Source organism: Pleurodeles waltl, chromosome 6, assembly GCF_031143425.1.
Source record: "Pleurodeles waltl isolate 20211129_DDA chromosome 6, aPleWal1.hap1.20221129, whole genome shotgun sequence".
Lineage (NCBI taxonomy): Eukaryota > Metazoa > Chordata > Amphibia > Caudata > Salamandridae > Pleurodeles > Pleurodeles waltl.
The window spans coordinates 352856696-352881507 of record NC_090445.1 but is presented as its reverse complement, the minus strand read 5'-3'; positions in this window follow the sequence as shown (position 1 = coordinate 352881507).

The following is a 24812-nucleotide window of genomic DNA, read 5'->3' as shown; positions in this document are numbered from 1 at the left end:
TAAGACAGCAAGCTGTCAAACAGCAAAATGGGGATGTCAGTGACTCTCACAGAGTTTACTGGGAGGACAACCTCTTGTATACTGAGGCAAGGGACCCTAAACCTGGAGCAGCCAGGAGATAGGTCATTCCCTTGCAATACAGAGAGTTCCTCCTAACTCTAGCCCACGACATTCCCTTGGCTGGACATTTGGGACAAATGAAAACTCAGGACAGTCTTGTTCCCTTGTTTCATTTGCCAAGAATGTCAGAGGACACAAAGGAATTTTGTAAGTCCTGTGTCACCTGTCAAGCCAGTGGCAAAACAGGTGGCACCCCAAAGGCACCCCTTATTCCACTGCCTGTGGTAGGGGTTCCCTTTGAAAGGGTAGGGGTTGACATAGTTGGCCCCCTTGACCCTCCTATTGCTTCGGGCAATAGGTTTATCTTGGTGGTAGTGGACCATGCCACCAGATATCCTGAAGCAATTCCTCTAAGGACCACTACAGCTCCTGCAGTGGCAAAGGCCCTCCTGGGAATCTTTTCCAGGGTGGGCTTCCCAAAAGAGGTGGTATCAGACAGGGGAAGCAATTTCATGTCTGCTTACTTAAAGGCCATGTGGAAGGAATGTAGTGTGACATACAAGTTCACCACACCCTATCATCCACAAACAAATGGACTGGTTGAGAGGTTTAATAAAACTCTCAAAGGAATGATAATGGGACTCCCTGAAAAACTCCGGAGGAGATGGGATGTCCTGTTACCTTGCCTCATTTTTGCTTACAGGGAGGTACCACAAAAAGGACTGGGCTTCAGCCCCTTTGAACTCCTATTTGGACACCCTGTAAGAGGTCCTCTAAAACTTGTAAAGGAGGGATGGAACAACCTTTAAAAGCTCCTAAGCAAGACATAGTGGACTATGTACTTGGCCTAAGATCCAGAATGGCTAAGTACATGAAAAAGGCCAGTAAAAACCTTCAGGCCAGCCACGAGCTCCAAAAGCAATGGTATGACCAGAAGGCTGTTCTGATTCAGTACCAACCAGGGCAGTAAATGTGGGTCTTGGAGCCTGTGGCCCCAAGAGCACTCCAAGGCAAATGGAGTGGACTCTACATTTGGTTGACTTAGGCACTGCCAGGAGTCCCCTTAGGGTGCTCCATGTCAATCGCCTGAAACCCTACTATGACAGGGCTGATCTCACCCTGCTCATGGCAACAGATGAAGGACAGAAAGAAGAGAGTGACCCTCTCCCTGATCTCTTCTCTTCCACAGAACAAGGTGCTCTAGTGGAAGGTGTAGTTCTGGCAGATTGTCTTACTGCTGAGCAGAAAGACCACTGCATAAATCTCCTGGGTCAGTTCTCTGAACTCTTTTCTACTGTGCCAGGCACCACTTCTTGGTGTGAGCACACTATAGATACTGGAGACAGCTTGCCTGTCAAAAGTAAGATATATAGGCAGCCTGACCATGTCAGGGACTGCATAAAACAAAAAGTTCAGAAAATGCTTGAACTGGGAATGGTTGAGCACTCTGAAAGTCCATGGGCCTCTCCTGTGGTACTTGTACCAAAACCTCATTCCAAAGATGGGAAAAGGGAAATGAGATTTTGTGTAGACTACAGAGGTCTCAACCAGGTAACTAAAACTGATGCTCACTCTATACCCAGGGCAGATGAGCTAATAGATACACTGGCATCCGCCAAGTATCTAAGCACCTTTGATTTGACTGCAGGGTATTGGCAGATCAAGTTATCAGAGGATGCAAAAGCAAAAACTGCATTTTCCACGATTGGAGGGCAGTACCAATTCACAGTAATGCCCTTTGGTTTGAAAAATGCACCTGCCACTTTTCAGAGGTTGGTGAATACAGTCCTACAAGGGTTGGAGGCTTTTAGTGCAGCAAATCTAGATGATATAGCTGTCTTTAGCTCCACCTGGGATGATCACCTGGTCCACCTGTGGAAAGTTTTGGAGGCCCTGCAAAAGGCAGGCCTCAATATCAAGGCTTCAATGTGCCAGATAGGGCTGGGGAAAGTGGTTTATCTGGGATACCTGGTAGGTGGAGAACAGATTGCACCACTTCAGGGGAAAATCCAAACTATCATAGAGTGGGTTCCCCCTATAACTCAGACTCAAGTGAGAGCCTTCTTAGGCCTCACTGGGTACTACAGGAGGTTCATAAAGAACTATGGCTCCATAGCAGCCCCTCTTAATGACCTCACTTCAAAGAAAATGCATAAAAAGGTATTGTGGACAGCTAACTGTCAGAAAGCTTTTGAGGAGCTGAAGCAGGCCATGTGCCCTGCACCTGTACCGAAAAGCCCCTGTTACTCCAAAAAATTAATTGTCCAAACTGATGCATCTGAATTAGGGGTAGGGGCAGTCTTATCACAACTTAATTCTGAGGGCCAGGATCAACCTGTTGCTTTTATCAGCAGGAGGTTGACCCCTAGAGAAAAGCGTTGGTCTGCCATAGAGAGGGAGGCCTTTGCTGTGGTCTGGGCACTGAAGAAGTTGAGGCCATACCTTTTTGGCACTCACTTCATTGTTCAGACAGACCACAAACCTCTACTTTGGCTAAAACAAATGAAAGGTGAAAACCCTAAATTGTTGAGGTGGTCCATATCTCTACAGGGAATGGACTATACAGTGGAACATAGACCTGGGAGTACCCACTCCAATGCAGATGGACTCTCCAGATATTTCCACTTAGACAATGAAGACTCATCAGGTCATGGCTAGTCTTATTGTCCTTCGTTTGGGGGAGGGGTTGTGTAGGAAAGTACCATCTTGCCTGGCATGTTACCCCCATATTTCACTGTATATATGTTGTTTTAGTTGTATGTGTCACTGGGACCCTGCCAGCCAGGGCCCCAGTGCTCATAAGTGTGCCCTCTATGTGTTACCTGCGTGATGACTAACTGTCTCACTGAGGCTCTGCTAACCAGAACCTCGTTGCGCCAATGCGCCACTATTCTTGGGTTGCCCCTTTCCCACCTAGTCATACCATGGTTGTGCCATGTTTACAATACAGCGCACCATGGCGGTCGTTAGGAGAATAGCATAAAAAATGTTGACACTAGTGCAGCAAAACACAGGCAGGTCCATTGATTAAAATAGTTGCATCATTTTAACATCGGCTTTAAGCAGGCATTAAAAATGACAGAACTATGGTGCACTGAAATGTTGTAAATTTCACTGCACCATTTTTTCAGGCCTCCTTGTGCGTCGTAACACTCCCCTTTGCATACATTATGCCTTGGAAAGGCATAATATTGCACAAGGTTTTACAAAGTGACACAATACAAGCATTGCACCACTTTGTAAATACGGCGCAGGAGAAAGGCCTCCTTAACGGCACCTTAGTGTAAAAAATATGACACTAGGGCAACACAAGGTGGTGCTAGCGGCTTGTAAATAAGCCCCCAAAATACTCCTAGCTATAAAACAAAAGTTCCAACCATGAGAGAGCTTACAAAGACACAGCATGGTGAGAAGGGTTATTATTTTGGGGTCCCCACTAACCTAGTGTGGGGACCCAGAGATGATGTAGACAAAAAGAGCATGGGGTATTGAATGTTTTCAAGGTGGTCCCATTGTCCTATGGCCACCACAGGCTGAGTTATGGCCAGAAATGTTTTGTAAAATGCTCTATGGGTCAAGTTTCCCAAGTGCAGTGAATATTGTAGTATTGGCTCTCCCAGTGTGTCGGGAGAGCCACTTTGAGGATTTCAGTGTTTTAAAATGAAGAATTTTCCAATTACAAGTGCTTTTTAAGCTATGGAGCGTGAATGGGAGAGTCAAAAGCAAAATTAAAATGATTAGGTAACAGTGTGAACAATGTGATGCGCTTCAATACCACTGATCAAGTTTGATTTGTTCACACAGTAAGTGCAATGACTGCAATGGAGAGTGAATTAAAGAGAGACAAAAGAAACAAGTGAATGTCAAATGTGGAAAAGTGCATATGAACACAATGGCTTACTGACAAACACATACATCAGAACACGAGCTGAGGCAGGCAGCAATTAAAGAAGAGTTCCCCTAAACAACAGAAAATAAATCAAGGCATAAGGAAACTGTACTTGACAGGTGCTCCTCAGCCAAACACTTTTTAGAGTCCCATCCAATATAGGCTGGGGACTCTAGTACTTCATTTTGGGGGGGAGGTTGCACTTGAGGAATCTGTTGATAGTGACCCCATCCTCCTGGAGCCAGAATAAAGCTGTATGCTGGCTCCAGGAGGACACTGGCAAGCCCCACAGGGCACTATGGGGTGCTCCCCTGTGGCCCCCTACATATTTGCTGAGCAGCTCTGCTGCTGCCGGGGAGGGACACATTCTCCTTCCCTGTGTTTGCTGTTGGTTTTCTACTACGTAGCCTCATTTCATGTTTCTTTTTCTCAGGGTGCTTTGTCCTACCCAGGCACTCCGCGTGCACCACTCATTGCGGAATAGCCTTGAGAGTCCACCCCAGACTGTACCAAGCCAGATCCCCGTGTGACAGGCACCATAAAGTGTGGCCACAGGAACTTACAGCCACATTCTGGACTGCTCACTTCTGGGGGCAGATACATTGTTTTTGGCTGCCCTTCCCGCTTGACAAGGAAGCGGGGAAGGAAGGCCACACAGGACAGTGAGGCAGCACTCCCCCTCCTCCTGCAGCATTGGGCCCCAGAGATGAGGTCCTGGTCCCCTTCCCGCCTTCACAGGTTTCACTGGCTCCCTGTGCAAACTTTTCACTTTGTTGTCACTCTGGGCTTCGCTCCCTTCTTGCGCAGAAGCCAAGTCTTTGCCCCAACTGGTCCTCAGGAGGTATAAGAGGTTTAGGTTCCTTGGTCCTGGGGACTGCCCCTCTTGTCCTAGGGTCAATCAGAGTTAGAGTTCTGGGGCTAGATGGCAGACTGAGGGTTCCTCTTTCTAATTGTCCATGGTGGCTGCCTTCATTTCCAGCGTGTCACAGAAAAGTACAACCAAGAGAGATCTCTCTCCCCTGTGCAGGACTTTTAAGTGGGGGGCAGGAGTGTCCAGCAGGACTGTGCCTTTGGCCTATCCTGATATGCCACATCACCTTGCCTCCCCTGTCCCAACCTTCTTGCACAGTCTACTGGGATAGCTGAAAATGGTGTCACTTGTCACATGTGCTCTGAGGGTCTCAGGTCCCCCGCCACGCTGAAATCACTGCCAGGGCCTTCCCCAGCCAATCTTCAAAGGAGTTCTCCCTCCCGATTGCCTCCTGAGGTGTGGACTTACTCCTTTGTTGAGTTGACTGGGTCAGGCCCTGTTCCTGGCACAGGATAACAGCTGGCTGGTTGATGCAGAGCAATTCTTCTACTCCTTTCCTCCTTCGGAGCTGACTTGAGCACTGTTAATTGCTTCCTTTCATGGGTAAGGCCTTTGCTCCTGCAACTGGAAGAAACACAGTTAACCCAGCCCAGCAGGGTCACAAAAAGCCTGGACTCTGATCCTGAGCTGACTCAGAGAAATAAGACATTCCTGGAAGACCCATAAGCTGTACAGGTATGCTTTTGAACTTTATAGAATTGTTCTTTTCTCATAGGGTACAGTGTACATTGGTGCAAGTCTGCAGTCTGTAGACCAAGTGGAACCAGAGTTGTGCCCTACGGCAGCCTTTCCCTTAGGTATATAATGGAGTGTCACTACAAGACAGTAAAGCACTCTGGCTTTCCCTACATCTGTACACCCACATGATAGGCCTTTTCCTAGTCACTGCTCAACGTTGCATAGTCCCTTCTGCACCAGGCTATCTGTGCGCAATTCCTGGGATGTTCATGACAGGTCCCTCCCATGCCCTGACACATTTGGACACATGTGTGCTGACATGTTCACATGTAGCCAACCAAGTGCCTCTTACCCTTACTATGTCGCAGTGGCCTTATCTTTAAAAGCGGACACTGGTTGTAAACATGCACAGTCTATTTTACCATCATTTTGCTGTGGGTGAGTCACAAGTTATGAGGCTCCCCCACAGTACAAGCTAAACAATCAGGTGACCAACAACTGAAAAATACAGGTGAATTAGAAGATCAAAACTACTTTTCACAGATGTGTCCGGTCCCCATAGAAAAGTGCTGCATAACTACGTGTAGTGAGTCTGTAGCAAGGGAAGGAAGAGCAGAACCTCAAATCAAAGGCCTGTCTTTGAAGTGTCTCCCCCTTTAAAGGCACACATAGGTGTAAGTACCGGACCTCTGACACTTCAGGACCTGTTAATACTCTTCCAGGAAGAAGGAGTGCTGTGCTGCGAAAGGACAACCACTCAGCTGGGTTGTTACTTTGCTGGACTCCTGTGCTGCCCTGTTACCTGTTGTTCTTCTGCCAGTGTGAGAAGGATTGTAACTGCATCACTTGAACCCAGAGTGATTCCAATGGCTACCTGGCTGGCCTCGTAATCTGATGTCTCAAGGACATAAAAGGCTTCCATGCCCCCTTTATCTGCACCTGGACTCTGCCCTCTGTGAGTCTGCCCTGCCAAGTGGTGCCACCCCAGTCCTGGACTCCTGGAAGTAGGCCTAAGGGGTTTGCTACAGCGGAACCGATGCATTCTCTGCTGAACCAATACATTGCCTCAGCTGAGCGGTGCCTCTTTGAGCAAAACTGACCCATCACTGCTGCTACCTGGATTGGACCTAATGCATCACCTTCAGAACCACCACTGTGCCGCGCTTTTCCCTTGTGTAAGTTCCTCGCATCCTCTTTGACAGCATCCTCAACGACGATGCTGAACGCCGCATCAAAGCTTGCCCACTCTTTGGAGTTGAAGCAGTGCCTTGACTGCACAATGACTTCTCAATACTGCTCTTCATATCACAAGCACCGTTGACCAGATTCTCATTGTAGACGCATCAGGACATCACACCCCATCCTTGCCACATCTTGGAACTGAGGCAACACCTCTGTTGCGTTGTGCACCTTTGACCCGAATCCACTCAATGATCTGCAACCTCAGATTACAGTACTTTTGTTCAGCAGGCCTAACTGGGTCCCTTTAGCTAGTTCACGCGCCATCGAGGTTGGGCTGAACTTTTGCCCAGTGTGACCAGATAAACTACTTTTGGCGCTTTACACTTCTTTACAATATTTTTACCTAAAAATTTAAAAAATATCTCAGATTCTACTTATTGGATTTTTGTCAGGCTGGTCATGGTTTATTTATTAAAGTCAGATCTATTTTTCTAGCTGTGTGTGTGGTCTTTTAGGGTGGTGTTTTCACTGTATTACTGTTTGAATTTTGCACAACTACTTTATAAACTGCCTCTAAGTTTAGCCTAACTGCTTTGTGTCAAGCTATCTGAGGGTGATCAAATATTAATTTAGGGTTTGCCTGGCACTTACCCTGACTAGGACTGTGGTTGCTGTAGGACTAAGGTTACCACTCCAGTCAACCAACAACTCAATTGCTAACATAGGTGATCAGTAGGACGTGTGATTGTACAGTGCCAGCCAGACGATGGTGTACGCTACCAATCCACACCTAAGACCAATTCAAATTTTTAAATGTTCTTCAATTGGCTTTTTTGTTTTATTTGTTTTACAAAATCATGTCTCTGGCTTCAGGTTCTTCAACTGCAAGAACAGAATTTGTGTTGGGCAAACTTATAACCCATACAGTGGCCCAGCTCAGAGACTTCTGAAAGACATTTGGGCTTCATGCAAAGAATGCCACAAAGAAAGTGGAGTTACAGACGGCACTGGGGACCTGGGCAGAAGCACACTCCTGAAAGGATGACAACACAGCTATGGATGATGGATTAGTGAAGCCTGGGAATGGCTTTTCTGAGGAATCACCTGCAGTGGCTGAGAGTGAATTTCCTGAATGTGACCTTCCTCTCATGTCAGGGAGCAGTGTCTCTTCCCATGGCCTATCCCAAGAGGAACTAGCAGAGAGGAGAGAGAATCTAAACTGCAGCTAGCTAAATTAAAACTAGAGGAAAGGAAACTAGCCATTGAGGGAAGAGATGAAGGCTGAAAGGGCCCTACAAGAGACAATGTTGTTGTTGGCTCATGTGAAGAGACTAAACGATCTGGATATCAAGGCCAGTGATGGTGGCAGCACACCCACAGTACCTGAAGAAGAGAAAAGTGTTCACGTACCTAAGGACTGGGTGCCCAGTTATGTGGCGTTAAATGACATTGACAAAAAGTTTTCTGCTTATGAAGTAGCACTTAAGGTTCATAGGGTTTCCGAGGAGCACTGAGGGGTGGTCTGTAGAAATATATTCCTACTCTGGGGAGGGACACACTTCTGACATTAGAGGTGGGGGACTCTAAAAAGCATGCCCCTATGAAGGTTCTTCTAATAGCCAAATATGACTATGACTGCGATGACCTCTGAGGAGTATCGCCAAAGATTCAGAAGCTCCCCAACCAATCCTGGGTGCATTTTGTGGATTACTCCAGTAAGGCATTGAATGGTTTGGGAGTGGAAAGCAAGATTAATGATTTAATTTTAATCATTTAATCATGAGAAAGTACATGCTCATTTTCTGTTTTCCTGAGTTGTGCCAGCACCTACTTGACAGTAAGTGGACTATTCCCAGTAAGCTTACTGAGAAGGCAAACTTCTGGGCTAGCTCCAGAGTGTCTATGAAGGAATCTTGGGTGGGGAACTCCCATAAAGGTGGTCAGGGTTTCAATTAGAAAAAAAGAGGGAAAATGTGAGAAATTGGATCTTTATTTGGCAGATGTATGCACCCAGTCTAGGTAGGGACCACAATCCTAGTCAGGGGAAGTTAGATTCACACTCTAAATTACCCTGTGCTTACCCTCTGGTAGCTTGGCACAGAGCAGTCAGGCTTAACTTAGCAGGCAATGTGTAAAGTATTGTGCAACACATAAGTACAGTAACACAGTGAAAGACGCCACAAAAAGACTCAACAAAAGTTTAAAGAAATAGAGTATATTTATCTAATTAAAACGTGACCAAAATGCCAAAAATCCAATAAGTAGAAGTTGAGGACTGTGTTCTTGTTAATCAGGTCTTTTATGATCCCGCTATGGACTCAGTAGGCATTTCACAAATAGCACGGTTTCAAGTAGTGCTTCGTAGCAGGTTACTAAGAGTTTGGTGCAGCGGTTTGTGGACAGTTCAACACAATTGACAGGGGCCACTCAGGCCCATTCTCAGGCAGCAGTACCAATGTACGAAGCAGCAGGGTAGAGGTGAGCCTCCAGAGTCACTGATTTCCAAAAGGCAAAGCTCCCAAGATGACCATATCCTCAATCTGCCACGCTGCTCGGGCTGAGAGTGGCTGGGGCAAAGATGATGATGATGTCTTCACTGAACTTGGTGTTACCCTGGGAACCCGTCAGACTATGGGTGAGATGAAGTTGCTCGGCATGCAGCTCAGAGGTGGGTGCTTCTCTCCCTTGGAATATGGGTCCTCGCAGCACGGTTGCTGTCTTCCAGGGAACGCAGGCCTGATACCTCAATGGGCTGTTTTTCACAGGGTGAAGTGCCTGCCTCCTACAAATGAAGCACTGGTTTTCAGATGAAGCAAAGTGCTCAGTCCCTCAAGTGAGGCAGGTGAAATCTGGTCAGTCTCCTAGTGCTAGACTCGGAGTCCCATGGCAACATTGGTAGAGGGAAGTTTTTGATGGCCCGGAGACTTCCAGGGACAGGTAGCAAGCCAACAAGCCCTTGGAGTTACTTTGGACTAAGAGGTTGTAGAGTAGGCTTAGTCCTTCTCATTGTAAGAGGCAATAGCTAGCAGACCAACACAGCAGAACAAGTTGCAAGGTGGTAGTCCCTCCTGAAAGTACAGCAAATAGCAGGCAGCAGGTCAACACAGCAATGCAAACAGCAAAGTTGCAGTCCATCCTGGCAGAGCAGCTCCTATTCTTGGCAGAGTCTCCTCAGGACCGAAAAGTGAATTGATTTGGTTGGTCTTGGGGCCAGTACTAATACCCCAATATGTCTTTGATGTGGGGGAGACTTCAATGAGAGGCATAGCCCTCTTCAGGTGTAGGTGTCAGCTCCTTCCTCTCATCTAGCCCAGCAAGACCAATTAGCCCGGTAATGGTCCATCAGGATGCAAATGTCATAACCCATCTCCCTGTGTGTGACTGTCACAAGGGAATGCACAAAGCCTAGCTGTCATCTATTCCAGATGTGTATTCAAAGACAGGTAGAGGCACAGGATGGTAAAAGTAGGAAAATGCCAACTTTCAAGAAGTGCCATTTTCAGACCTACAATTTAAAAACCACCCTTACTAAAAGATGTATTTTTAAATGGTGAGTCCAGAGACACCAATCTCCAATATTCTACCTTGTCCAAACCCGAATTTACATTTAAAGGGTGTTTCAAGGCAATCCCTAAGTTAACCTGTGGGAGAGATAGGCCTTGCAGTAGTGAAAAAGAATTTAATTGTTGTGGGGGCTAACCAGAGCCTCCATTAGGGGTGACTTATATGTAATAAAAAGGAAGGTTTGGGCCTGGCAATCGGAGGCACTTGCCAGGTCAAAATGGCAGTTTAAAATTGCATACACAGGTTCTGCAGTGGCAGGACTGAGACATGTTTACAGGGCTACTATAGTGGATGACACAATCAGTGCTGCAGGGCCACTAGTAGCATTTAATTTACATGCCCTCAGCACCTAATGTTCACTTTACTGGGGACTTACAAGTAAATTAAATGTGCTTATTTTAGATAACCCAATATTACCAAGTTTACAGTACAGAGCACCTGCACATCAGCACTGGTCAGCAGTGGTAAAGTGCCCAGAGTCCTCAAGCCAACAAAAAGAAATTCAGCAAAAAAGGGGAGGGTAAAGGCCAAACGTTTAGGGATGTCCTTGCAGAAAGAGCCAAGTCCAACAGATGAGAAAAACATAAAAGTAAGCAGTTCTCAAAAGGCCCACCAAATATTTCTCAAGGGAGTAGTGCTATCCAGTCCTAGTCTGATCCTAAGAAGAAAGGGTTCTATGATCATAGGACAGGGAAGGTTGTACCCCAATATACTGATTGCTACAAGTATGGGTACTCAAAAAAGGTACTCCAAATGTCCCAAGAGGGCACAGCCCCCACCGATGGGCAGACGCCTGGTTTATTGAGTGTAGCACTTGGGGAGAAGATAGTCACAGTTAGCTTTGGGGAACAGATAGAGGCAACCGTAGTGTCCCTGGGAGTTAAAGAGATGGTGACTAAAGCCTATATGCCTGCCAATACTTCAACATATAGGCAGTGGGTCACCATCAAATGGCAATGTGTGGAGGCTCTATGAGACACAGGATCCAACATGACTACTGTGAGGAGTCATCTGGTGCCTGGTTCTGGTTCCCTTTGAGTGGGGAGTGGGGTTCTAAGGTTCTCTCCAAGTAGCTGTGATCCCTGCCATGCCTGAAGATTGTCTGCTAGGCAATAACCTTGAGCACACAGCCTAGTGGGAGGTAAAGATTAGGTCTCACATAGAAATGTTGTATGACCACATGATCCATGGCTGCCAGGAAAGGGAGTCAAGGGTGCCTGGAGCCTGAAACATTTGCCAAGACAACTGCCAAGGAGAAGGGAAAGGGGCTTAAGAAACCAGCCCCTGAAGTTCCTATGGTGGAAGTTGACGGGGTCCCTGAGGTGGAAAGCCCCTCAGCCAACTGGGGAGGGCATTGATGCCCTAGTTGATCTGCCTGAGCTTGCTGCCTGCTAAGTTGAGGATGGTACAAACAGTGAGAAGTTCTGCAAAGGGCAGAAAGAGTGTGCCACTCTTCAGTGCTTGAGGTGGCAGCAGGTGAAGACTCTGGCATTGGCACCCTCTTTCTTTGAAAGGGTGTGTCAGAAACTGTTGGGGGTGCGGGCTAGACTGGTGGCAGGAAAGGTAAAAGAGGCAGAATACTGGGTACATAGCTGCCCAAGATCACATAGAGAGTCAGAGGAGAGAGGAAATCCAAAAGGGAATCTCCATTCAAGGGAATAAGAGAGATAAGATTCAGAAAGAACAGGCATTTAAGAGGCACCCAGACTAACTAATACCGCAGGACACACGTTGAATGTTTATATATGTATATATATATATATATATATATATATATATATATATATATATATATATATACCTAGTGGTGGTTGCCACTAGGTAGGTATAGTTAGGACCATGCTTCCATGGAAAAGTGTTTTTTGGCTTGCCTATACCTTTAGCACTGTTTGACAAATCTACATGAAATTTTCCCAAAAAAAGTGCTCAGGTGATGCTTGATGCGCCTGGAAAATTATGAGCTGATCTGTCAAGCAGGGACCGAGAAAAAGGGGGGTGAAAAAAATTCCCATAGGATCTTTAGACACAACAACAGCCTGAACCACTGGACGTAATTTCACTAAATTCATCAGTCCGCAGATTGTGCTTTCACTTATTTGGTGTAAATCCAGTCATTAGTTTCTGAGATATTAAAGGGAAAACAAATTTGGATACCTCTAGCCATGACGACTTTGCGAAAATGAAGAGCTTGTGCATGGCAAATACACTGCTCTGATTGGCTGCCAACAGTTCAAACCAGGAAGTGTTGACAGCCATCTTGGGACTCAGCTTGAGCCGAGTCCCACAAAAAAGTGTAAAAAAAAAAGACAAGGGACCAGGGTAGATTAAACCTGCCCAATTAGCTCTGGAGGGTTCCCAGAGGGACCCCGTCAGAGAAAAAAAGCAGTTTTCTTTACATTTTTACCACAAAATCACAACGTTGTCACACATTTGAAGGAAAAATTTAAAGAACCCAAGTGCAGGCTTCTGTGCTTGCTTTTTAATAAGTCCCCTAATGGGTCCTGTCCCGGGGGTATTGTTTTCTTTAAATTGGGTGGGCCTCCTGCCAGCCCTGGCAGCCCCCATGTCAACATGTAAATGGTTGGGCCAGGCCCTGGGGGATGGGATCCCCGGGAGGAGATTGGCCTGGGGGGGCACGCAGCCCCCCTCACCCCAACAAAATTAATATTTTCACTGGGTCCCAGGGGTTAGGTTCCCCGGCTAGAATTCAGCATGAGGAGGGGGCATGCAGGGTTGGGTTGTTATAGGGGTTGGCCGCACGGACCCCTGCTGCACATAGCCAATGGCTATGCACAGAGCAGGGTTGGGAGGTTACAGGGGTTGGTTGCGGGACTGGCCTCAGGCAACCTCTACTGTGCATTGCCAAAGGTAACTATAACTCACGCCCCCGCCCTGCACAGTTTTTTCTTCAAAAATCTAGGGTGCTAATGTTTCATTTATATTTTTAATGACGTTATAGAAGTTGTCTTGAGTCCTGTAATATCTGGGGTAATTAGCAGTATATATATATATATATATATATATATATATATATATATATATATATATATGTGTGTGTGTGTATATATGTATATATATCTATATCTATCTATCTATCTATATATATATATGAACTTATTTTAAATCATAACTGCAAGTTCTGCAACAAGACCAACACATTAAAATAAAGATTGGCCAGCACCCTCAGATCACATTTCGGAAAGTTAGCTGATTGGGAACTTGCTAACTAAGAGTTGGGGTTGTGATCACTGTAAAGCATGCACATATGCTGTGACTATGCAAACTTTGAGATATATGAGGGAAGAAGGTGTCCCATCACAGAGAGAATCACTTGTGAAACTGATTTTGTGATTTATATTACCCAATGTGGCTCTCAGAACAAATATGTGTGAAGTACCATCCACAAACTGAAGATCAGATTTTGTGCAACATCTTAGAGCAATCAAAAACCAGGATAGATTTTATCCACTAGCAAAACATTTCTGGCATGTCCATGGAGTGGATTGTAGTAGTCTGACCTTCTATGGAATCAAACTAATAATGCTAGGTCCCAGGATGGGGGATAAAACATAAGAACTAAGAAGAATAAAATCCAAAATGATTTTAATATTGGGCTCAGAGAAGCCGTGGGGACACAATTTGGATGCAGAATTACACGTTCACTTACAGAGGATGGAAGGATGTTATAAAAGTATGGGATATCGGATATAAATAGTTGAAGCTCTAATTTTCCTATTTGCGGGACCCATTTCATTCATATATCTGTAATGGTATTTATGATCCATGCTGGATGTCCTTTTTTTGATATGACAGCAAACCATATTTATGAGAAGGAAGAACTAACTGTTATCATTGATGATTGTAGCAATTTAAATATGCATGGTTTTATATGCACTGTAGGTGATTATATACACATGGGTGTTATTTATAAGTCTGATGTCTGTTAACATTATGTATTGCTACGTTTGGAGGATAACATGTTGGCAATTCTGTACAATAGGATGATGTCACCGTGAGAGAAAGCAGATAGATACAGCATTTTATATGCTATTTACACTCTACGCAACATGTGGTCAATGCCATTAGGCATGTTGCACAATAAATGTAACACATTTTATATGCATGTTAGAGACACTATTAGTACAATTTAGCTTAGTAGCATATGTTAATTTATATTGTTTTAGACTCTGTCCCCTCTGAATAAATAAAAGTGTATGGAGCTGATGATAGATGGAATTAATGAGATTGGAGGTGTAGATGGAGGTATTTACACTTAGTGCAAATACATATATATGGAAAGTTTATACATTTTGCACATATTGCAGTTTGCACGGCACATAACTTTAATTATTGACTATTGACATAAGCTATTTGATACCGACTGATACAACATGAGATCATAGGGGGGTTCATGTTCAAATACACATATATATGAAAAATGTACTCATTTTGCACAAATTGCAGTTTGCACAGCACACGTCAGCTTAATTAGGGAAATGTCCTAAACAGGGTGTTGGAAACAATGCAGACATTTCCCATGCAAGCGTAACCACACTTGCCGGAAAAACGACTGCCTGTTTCTGTGCCTTAACCACACATGTACTGAACTACGCATATGGGTGGTAAAGGCACAGAAAAAAGCACAGTGGATTGGGAGAGGACGTGATGAGGTAAGAGGGAATGGGGCATGTTTGGGGGTAGTTTTAGGGGTGGGGTAGAATAAGGGTTGGGTGGGGAGGTTGGAATATTTTTTTTAGTGGCGGGGTGAGGGTTGCGTTATTTTTGTTTTTTAATTTTTGGGGGTGGGGTGGATTAAGGTCTATGGGTGGGTGTGGGAGGTGGGCTACTTTTTTTTTTTTTTTTTTTTTTTAGGGCCGGGGTGGGGGATTTGGGGATTTTAGTGTAGGGGTTGCTCTATTTATTTTTTTAGGTTTTAGGAGTAGAGGGGTGGATTAAGGGCTTGAGGTGGGTGAGGGGGTAGGGCTAATCTTTTTTTTAGGGGTAGGGAGGGGCGAGGAGGTTGGGTATTTTAAGGCTAAGGTTTGCGCTATTTTTTTTTAGGTTTTAGAGATGGGGTGGTTTAAGGGCTTGGGATGGGTGGGGGTTAGGCAAATATTTTTTTAGGGGCGGGGTTGGGTATTTTAGGGTTGTGGTTGCACTATTTTTTTCTGTTTTAGGGGTGGGGTACTTTTGGGCCTCAGGACAGGTGGGGGGTAGGATGATAGAACCACGTATGCTGTTGACACACATGCCTTTACTAGGCATGCTTTTACAATGAAAAATCGTAAAGGCATTCATGGTAACAACGCGGTTGTTGTTCCGACCACATTGTTAAGGCATGCATGGTTCCAGCTTGCGTGGTTCCATCATAGATTCCTTTTATTATTGAATATTGACATAAGCTATTTGATTCCGACTGATACAATATGCGATGACGGGGGGGCAGATATCTCAATCTAAGTACAAGGATTGTGTTATTGATTAACTATTTTCAGAAATGTTTTTGCAATATCAGGATTTATATGCCTATGTCACTCTATTTACTATTTGAATGTAAAGTACAGACTTTATTTATTTGTAATTTATATCAACATCTTTATTATCATGTATTTTCATTTAATATGCTATTATATTCCAAATTAGGTATATGTATATGCACATGTCACATTATTGAAACTTTATAATTATAGCAGAGACTTTAAATATTGGCAGTTTAAATGGACATCTTTACCATCTTGTGCATAAGAATCAAATATGTTTCACCATTCCAATGTATGTGTATGATTTTGAATGGTTTGCATTATGTGAACAACATTAAGACAATTGAAATAATAGGATTGTGAATCATACCAAGACACTTGGAATAATAGGATTGTTAACCGTATCACTTTTCACACTACAAGATGGCAGAACTGATATTTCCAACACTCTAGCTGTAATAACAGATGATTGACTAACCAGGTATATGAGGTAGTTGTTTGGATTTGGGAAGTGTCCACTAGAAGGCGTCAGCAGCAACACTTTGACATTCTGTTTGTTCGAGTAAAACTTTAGCCAAACAAATGGTGCAGTGGAACCATGCTGGGGGTGCAGCTGAGTGATGAGCCTTATCTCATCAATGTGAAAGACATATATATAACCCGTTATTGGATGTCCAATAAACATACATTTAGATTGGATTTAATTTCATATTTTATTTATTACGTAATAATACTTTTTAGACTTTATATATTCAATGTTTCAGTTAATAGGCAAAGGCAGGACACTTTTTACAGGTTTATCTTCTATTTTTTAAATCATTTGTTCACACTTACTAAACGTATTTAACATAATTTTGGGAAATAAATCTTACATTCTCATGAGACATATAAAATAATCGCAAGGTCGTTGGCTGGTAAAAATTAATGTATGTAATATTTTAGGTCTGTTGGGCGGAAGGAAATATGTATAACTGTAAATATTGTATGTGTGCTATAAAAATACTGGCGGTATACATTTACTGTAATATATTTTACAAATGTGGAATAACTGCAGAGCTTTGTATATTATGTTATTTATTGTGTTTGGTCATGTAAAATAAATGTCCTGTAAAATGATGCTAGCGTGTGTATTCATGAAAATGCATGTAGTGATTCCTTTGTTTAACACAAACAGAACCTCTCCATAAACCATGCACCATAACTGTAACTTTTTTACTGTGTGCATAGAAAACACCTTTGGGGAATTCGGTCCAGGTGATAACAGCTTGCAGACTTTTTTGTGGAAACAACTCAGTGTGAGAAAACAGAGCTAATTGCAGAGGCCCCCTAACTTTTTGTCCCCATATTTCACTTTTTGCTGGTGTTTGCAAATTCAGCTAATTATAATTGGCTATGTCAACCTTCCTAGTCCCTAGTATATGGTAGGGCATGTAGGTTTAGGGACCCCAGCATAGGTGGTGAACTGCCGAGGTGCCAACTATCTTTTTAAAGGCAGGCCTGCCTTCCTGGCTGCTTTTAAACTAAAGGTATATGCAAATTCGACTTTGGAATTAAAAGTACTTCCAAAGTCTTAAACTATCTTATTTTTACATATACGTCATCCCAAGGTGTGCCATATGTGCCCCTAGGATTGGTTGTCATGTAACTATAAGCATGGACCTTTAAAAAATAGTTGTATAAGCCCTACTGAGGTAAAATAGCCCAATTTATTTTCCCCTCACTGTAGTGAATGGCCTCCATAGGCTAAAATGGGGAGACTTTATTTTAATTAACAAAGTCCCTTTAAGTGTCAAGTTTGGTATCAAATTAATTGTTATAATAAATCCCACAACTTACAATTGTGGGACTTAATATAACTAGTTCAGGTAAAGAGTTTTAAACTCTACCTGAAAAGTTGCCAACTTCAGCTCTGTAGTGTCTTTCTCTGAATGGCCAGCCTCTGGCAGCCTGGCCAAGCTGCCATGATGAGGTGTGAAGTGGCCTGGGCTGAACACAAAGGATGTGCCTGGAGGAGGAGATCTGCCTCAGCAGATGGGGAAGCAGGAAGGGGGAGGGCTGCCAAACTGGTCTTCAAAGGCAGCGAAGGATATTTGGAGGAACCCAGCACCTCCCTCACATCCTGGAACCCCAGCCGATTAAGTGCCTTCTTGATTAGATTGGGAGAGGGCTGGAGAGGTGTATTTTTAGGATTTTTAGCCACACCAGCGGGTAAGCTCAGCCAGATCTAACCTCCAAAAATCATTTTCAGCCATGTTGGATTTTTGAAGAATATTGCTCCCTGGGATTGATTTTTGCCACACTTCTAAGTGGTCATCACAGGGGGAAGGACCCTGACTCTGATTGGACACCCAGGACCCCCCTGTTTTTCACCCAGGAGCAAGAATAAATATGGCAGAGCTGCACCCACTCCTCAGATCCCTACCAGATGCCTATAGGGAAGAACATCAGAAGAAGAAGGGCTGTCCTGCTAGACCTCTGACCTGCACCTGGACACTGCACTCTGAAGGACTGAGACTCCCTGTTTGCTACAGGTGAAAAATTGCTAACCAGACTCCTGTGTCTCAGATCCTGAAGAAACCGACCAGCTGACCACTGTCCAGTGGCTGTTTTGGAGTTTGAGCCAGGTACAATCTGGGAGTTGTAGTCCGCACCCTCAAGGAGAAACTCAGAGCCTCGGAAAACTTGGGGAGAGTGGTGGACCCCTAAAGGACCTTAAAAGAACTTCTAGAAGAAGATCCAGAAGTTTGGAGAAGATTAGAGAACTTTTTGGAAAAAGCTCCATAGCGGGACCGAGCCACGGCGGCGACTGTATCTGGCTTGCTTCAACCGCGACCCCGTCTGACTTACAGGTTACTCCCACTGAATAAGTGACTAAGTCTGAATATAGAAAGTTGACTGGGACCTCCTGAGCAGTGTATCTGAAGAGGACTCCAGAGACGTTGGATCAAGATTCAGGTTTGGCCCGCTGAATGGATTTTCAAATGATTTAAGTCCGAATGTAGAAATCTTCACCGAGGTCTCCTGCGATGCGTATCCCAGAAAGGGCTCCAGGAAGGTTGGATCGGACTGGCAGCTTCGTCCCTCTGAAGAAAATCTTCAAGAAAACGACTAAGTCCAAAGGTAAACATTTGACTGAGGCCTCCTGCTTGCTGTAGCCTAGCAGGGTTTCATCGCAATGAGCCTTAAACTTTGACTTTGTCCCAGTCGAGATGCGACCAGATGAACAGATTAGCGCTTTTCATTTCTAAACACTAAATAACACTACGGGGACAATACAACCCCGGCGGTCTCGGTCCGCCCCGCCGGCGGTTGCAATAGTACCACCAACAGGCTGGCGGTGTCCACCAGGCTTATTATGACCATGGCGCATTCACCGCGGTCATACCGCTGGTCCCACCAGCCTACCGCCAGGTGGTCATAATCCACCAGGGCACGACCACCAGCCTGTCCATGGTGGTAAACACTGCCAAGGAAAGGCTGGCGATAAGGGAGACTTGGGGTGTCCTGGGGGTCCCAGCACTGCTCATGTACTTGGCATGGGCAGTGCAGGGGTCCCCAGGCACAGGCGCATCACGCATTTCACTGCCCGAATGACAGGCAGTAAAATGCGAGATGGGTAGTGCTGCACCCGCTGCACATCAACATTGCCACCGGCTCTATTACAAGCTGGCTTCATTGTTCAAGTGGCTTTTCTGCTGGGCCAGCGGGCGGAAATGCTGTTTCCATCCGCTGACCCAGCAGAAAAGTCATAATAGGTTGCCACGCATATTGCCAGCATATCTCCAGTTCCCCTTATTTATGGATTTGTTTGATTTAAGGTTTCCACCAGTTTCTTATCTATAAACAATTCAATTTTGTGGCTAATATTTAGTGTTTAGAACATGGATACTCAAAGTACGGCCCGCGGGCCTCATGCGGCCCCTCTGACCTTAACATGCGGCCCCCTGGGCAAGAGGAGCACTGGGCAGCTGTTTGTTCGACTCAGCACTTACAATAAAAATATTAAATAGACACACACTCATTTATTTAAACTTAATTGGTGTTAAAGAAAGGAAGTGACTGGGGACTCCTGCACTTAACTTTAGAAAAGCCTTCATTTTTAAAGACATCTTGCAGCATAAGTGTAAAACAAAAAAAAGCGTATTTAGTTAACATACAGAACCTTTCCACCCTAGTACAATGTGTTATATCAGTACATTGAGATGTATTCATGTAAAAGTGATAGTTTTCAAACATTTATTCTTCCCCTTACCCTGAGAACACCACCAATAGTAAATTTAAAGAGGGATGTCACTTGTTATTTGCACTTTATGGGTGGCCTGGGTTCCTATCATACATGAACAACATTATAGTTTATTAAATTAAACATAGAAGCAGGTTTTGTGCAGCACACACCATGAAATCATGTATTTCGAGGTCTTATATGCGATAATGCATAAAAAGGAGGGAAAGTGAAGTTAAACAATTGCCTAGAATCACAAAATTTGGAAAAGTGGGGAAGCCGGGATAAATTCCAGGTTTTCTGGTTTCCCATTGTTCATTTCAGCCACAAGATATATGTATGTATATATATATATATATATATATATATATACAGGGGTGTGGAATTTATTAAAATATCTACTTGTCCAGGGGACAGGTTGCTTCTCAAATCTACTTGTCCTGTAAAAAGATCTACTTGTCCCTTTGGTGCCATGTAGTGTGGCGACAAATTATGGAAGCAATCTCATTATGTAAGAGCTCTGATAATAGCCTCTCTGATTATGCCAGGGCTACTACCATAATAGGGCTTGAATACTTGCAGTTTCAATCCCTACTGTAGCAATTTCCTTATTTTGCCACCTTTCTGCAGATCTGCATACTGGGGCTGGAGGAAGCAGTAAGCAATAGTTCCAGGGCTGGAATGCCTTTGAGTCTGCAAACCTACTAACCTGCATGTTTTAAAGATTTTCACCAGCTTCTCTCTAATATTTTCCCAGAATAAGAAAGGTTGGACATTTACTCCTGACAATGGCAGAATTAGAACTTCTTCCAGGGTTGGGAAGAAAGTGGCTGGAGGGAAAATGAACTTGCAGATGCTCAATAGATTTTCACATGAGCAAATCTACACATGCGTATTTACCCATGCTAAAATACAGTTCACAAATATTTTATAGGGGTACGACATACCATGGGTGCACTTTTGTGACTTTCTTTAAGAATTTGGGGCCACATGTAGGTAGGTTCAGATTTGAATAATCATGAGGTGGGTCGCAATTTGCGACCCCCTTGCGAATAGCAGTCCTCACAGGGATGGTGGCCTGCTGGAGACAGCAGACCACCATGTCTGTGACTGCTTCCTTAAAGGAAAACGAGATGCATTACAAAAACGAAAAATGAAACGTTTTTGTTTCATTTTTTCAGAGCAGGCAGTGGTCCGCAGTGGTGTTAACAAAGACATTTTGTTTAATAAAAACTTCTATTTCTCTCTCTTTTGGCTGGCTTTACTGTGAGTGATTGCATTCTGCTCTTCCACAAGGAGCATATTGGCACACAAAATAGTTTTGTTCAGTGTCAGGAACTACAGTGGCAATCAGTGACGTAACGAAACTGGAGGGTGCCCCTTTGCAAAGAACATGGAGGAGCCCCCTCTCCAGACTCACTCAGGGCAGGTGCTGTGCTAATGGGACCCCCTGGAGGGCAGCTGCGGGGCCTTTGTTATGCCACTGGTGGCAACGTGTGCTTTTAGAGTTAAAAAAATTTAGTTTTTTTTTTTGGCAGTGTTTGTTACAATGTTGAGGGCCTGGTAGCTCCCACAACAATAAAGTGTTACAAAAGCCATGTCAAAACAAGACATGCATTGATGAAACTAAAAGACTTATAAAAATATGTCAGATCAGTTGGCTTTGTCAGTGTTTGTTTATTTTCATGCTTCCCATATTCGTGTTGAAAATGGTTACACTGATTTTCCATTAGAAATATTTTTGGGAAATACTAGCATGCATCAACACATTTTACTAAATGACACTTCATTTGCATCTAATCAGAGAGCATTCTGGGAGCATTATACTTAGCCTCATAGCCTAAAGTTTTCAAACATGTGTATACACAGCTGTTTTCTTTTTGTACTGGAACCAACGTCAGTAGTGAAGTGTGACCTTAAAACATTTATTTACAGCACTCAATAATCAAGGCTTTCAAATAATGAACCATAAATACAAGTTCGAACAGCATTATCTTTTGGAAACACATTACCTCAACTGCAGAGAGTTCCACTCTCTGTAAACAGGCAGCCAAAGGGTTTGTGCTGCAGAGGGTTGGGCCTACTTGTCCCAAGGACAAAGTAAACATAAAAACTTGTTGCCCTTGACCCCAAACAAGATGTCCTGGGCATCGGGCGATAGGAATTCCATCATCCCTGATATATATATATATGTATGTGTGTATATATATATATATATCTTTTGCTTCTCGTACACCTACCTTGCCACCAATGCCCCCAGGCACGCCAACCAACCGCCACTGCACTGGCATCAATGTGGCCCCCGGGCACATCACAGACCAAACTTTTTGGCCCCTGGGAAAATGTTTGCGAGTACCCATGGTTTAGAAGCACTAAGTAGGAGACACGTAAATTGAGTTAGAGAGTGAAGATAATAGATGCAGGTTATCTAATATTGGTTGCATGTCATGTCTCCAAATAGTTGAATAATTAAGTTCATGAAATCAAGTTTAAGATTATAAGAAAATGAATTGGGCAGTTATGGACACTAATAATTCAGTTAATTTATAATGGATAGTATAAATGTGGATATTAAAATCATACGTAATATCATGCATGAATCAATGAACCCTAGACATTATTTATTATTCAGGATATATAGGGTGTAGTATTTGTTTAAGCCTTAGTAATTTGTATTCATTGTAATTGTGATGGAAATAATATGAACATTTTTACGACTATCCATATTGTTATGTTGTTTTGTTTAGATGGATTTACGAGAGGTGTTAGAGATGTGCCAAAATAATTTGTAATGAAGTATGATTATGTGAAAAATGAAGTACAGTATTATTGATTGTGAAGACTGGCTGATTTCTAAACATTTAAGGAAATTTAAGAAATACGTTGATATGAAAATCTGATCATGTGATATACAAGGGTAACCCAATACGGTGACCACGAGGTTGACAAAGGCAAATACGCCGAAACACATTCATTTGTGTCTCAATAAATTATTTTTTAGCAACTGTGGAGTGCTGTATCCTTTTTGAAGAGGAAAAGGAGAGTTCGATTATTTGACGGTGTGGCGCGCGTCTGATATCCGCACCACCAGTGTTCAGGAGCGGACGAGTCAAGCCGTGTAAAGTGATCATCTATATATCTATGATGCAGCGTCAGTCCATTATAGCATCCAGGGAGGTGAGGCATCGATTCTGTGTGTCTGTATCTATCTACCTATATAGATATCTGTGTATCTATCTGTGTATCTATATCTATCTGCCTATATATATATATAGATGCACAGAATCGATGCCTCACCTGTGTTGGAGCAGAGTAGAACAGATTGGAGTGGGGCAGATTGGAGTGGGGCAGACTGGAGTGGGGCTGATTGTTTTATATTGGAGTGGGGCAGATTAGAGTAGAGCAGATTGTTTTGTATTAGAGTGGAAAACATTGTTTTCGATTGGAGGGAGCAGATTATTTTGGATTTGAGTGGGGCACATTCTTTTGGATTTGAGTGGGGCACATTCTTTTGGATTTGAGTGGGGTGGATCGTTTGGAGTGGCGCAGATTGCTTTGTATTGGAGTGGAGCAGATTGGTTTGGACTGGGGCAGATTGTTTTAGAGAGGGTCAGATAGTTTTGTCATCACTGTGATCCTCTTCTGTTGGGGGGGTGGACATGTCTGGAACCTCCTGTCCGGTGACATTGGGTAGGGGTCCTGCAGGGGTGTAAAGGCATGATTATTGCATCTGTGTGTGCCATGGTGTGCAATGGGTGGGTGACTTTGTACCCCAGTGCTTACATTCTTGTGTAGGACCTTGTGTGATAATTGTTTTGGGGTCTGTGTGGGAAACTGTAGTGGACATTTGGTGATGGGTGTCCATGCTTTGTTGTTGCATGCAGGGCTTGGTGTTGGGATGTGTGGTTTGTGATATTGGGACATATGTGAGGAGTTGGAGTGATGGGGGTGAGGGCGATGGTGGGGGTATGTGATAGCATGCAGGTGGGGTGGGGGATATGGTAGTTAAAGATTTGACTTACCAGAGTCCATTCCTCCTGCTACTCCTGCAAGGCCCTCAGGATGCAGTATAGCCAGGACTTGCTCCTCCATTGTTCTTAGTTGTAAGGGAGGAGGTGGGGGTCCACCGCCAGTCCTCTGAACTGCAATGTGGTGTTTTGAGACCACAGAACGCACCTTCCCCCGTAGGTTGTTCCACCTCTTCCTGATGTCATCCCGTATTCTTGGATGCTGTCCCACTGCGTTGACCCTGTCCACGATTCTGCGCCATAGCTCCATCTTCCTAGCTATGGAATTGTGCTGCACCTGTGATCCGAATAGCTGTGGCTCTACATGGATGATTTCCTCCACCATGATCCTGAGCTCCTCCTCAGAAAACCCGGGGTGTCTTTATGGTGCCATGAGGTGGTGTGTGTGATGTGTGCGGTGGTGTGTGCTGTGATGTGTGGGGGGATGTTTTGGGGTGTGTGGTGTTTTGTGCGTGGATGTGTATGAGTGATGGTGTTGTGTGCCTCTGGATGCTAGTGTGGTCTTTGCTTTTCTGTCTCTCTGCTTCTTCAAAAATTCTCGTTGTAAGCGGTTGTGGGTAACGTGTTTTTTTTTTTTTATATTGGATTGGGTGTGTGGGTGTGGTGTTTGTATGTGTATCAGGTGTGTGTATTTCGCATTGTCCAATGTGGTTGTGTTTTGTAAGTGTGTGTATATTTTGAGCGCAGCAGTGTGTACCACCAATGGTTTACCACGGTTGAAAGACCGCCACGTGGATTCGTGGGTCATGATAGTGTTGGCGTATTCCTGTTGGTGTGACAGTGGAGGTTTTGTTATCGCCAGTTTATCACTGACCTTTGGCGTGGCGGTCTTGTGTAG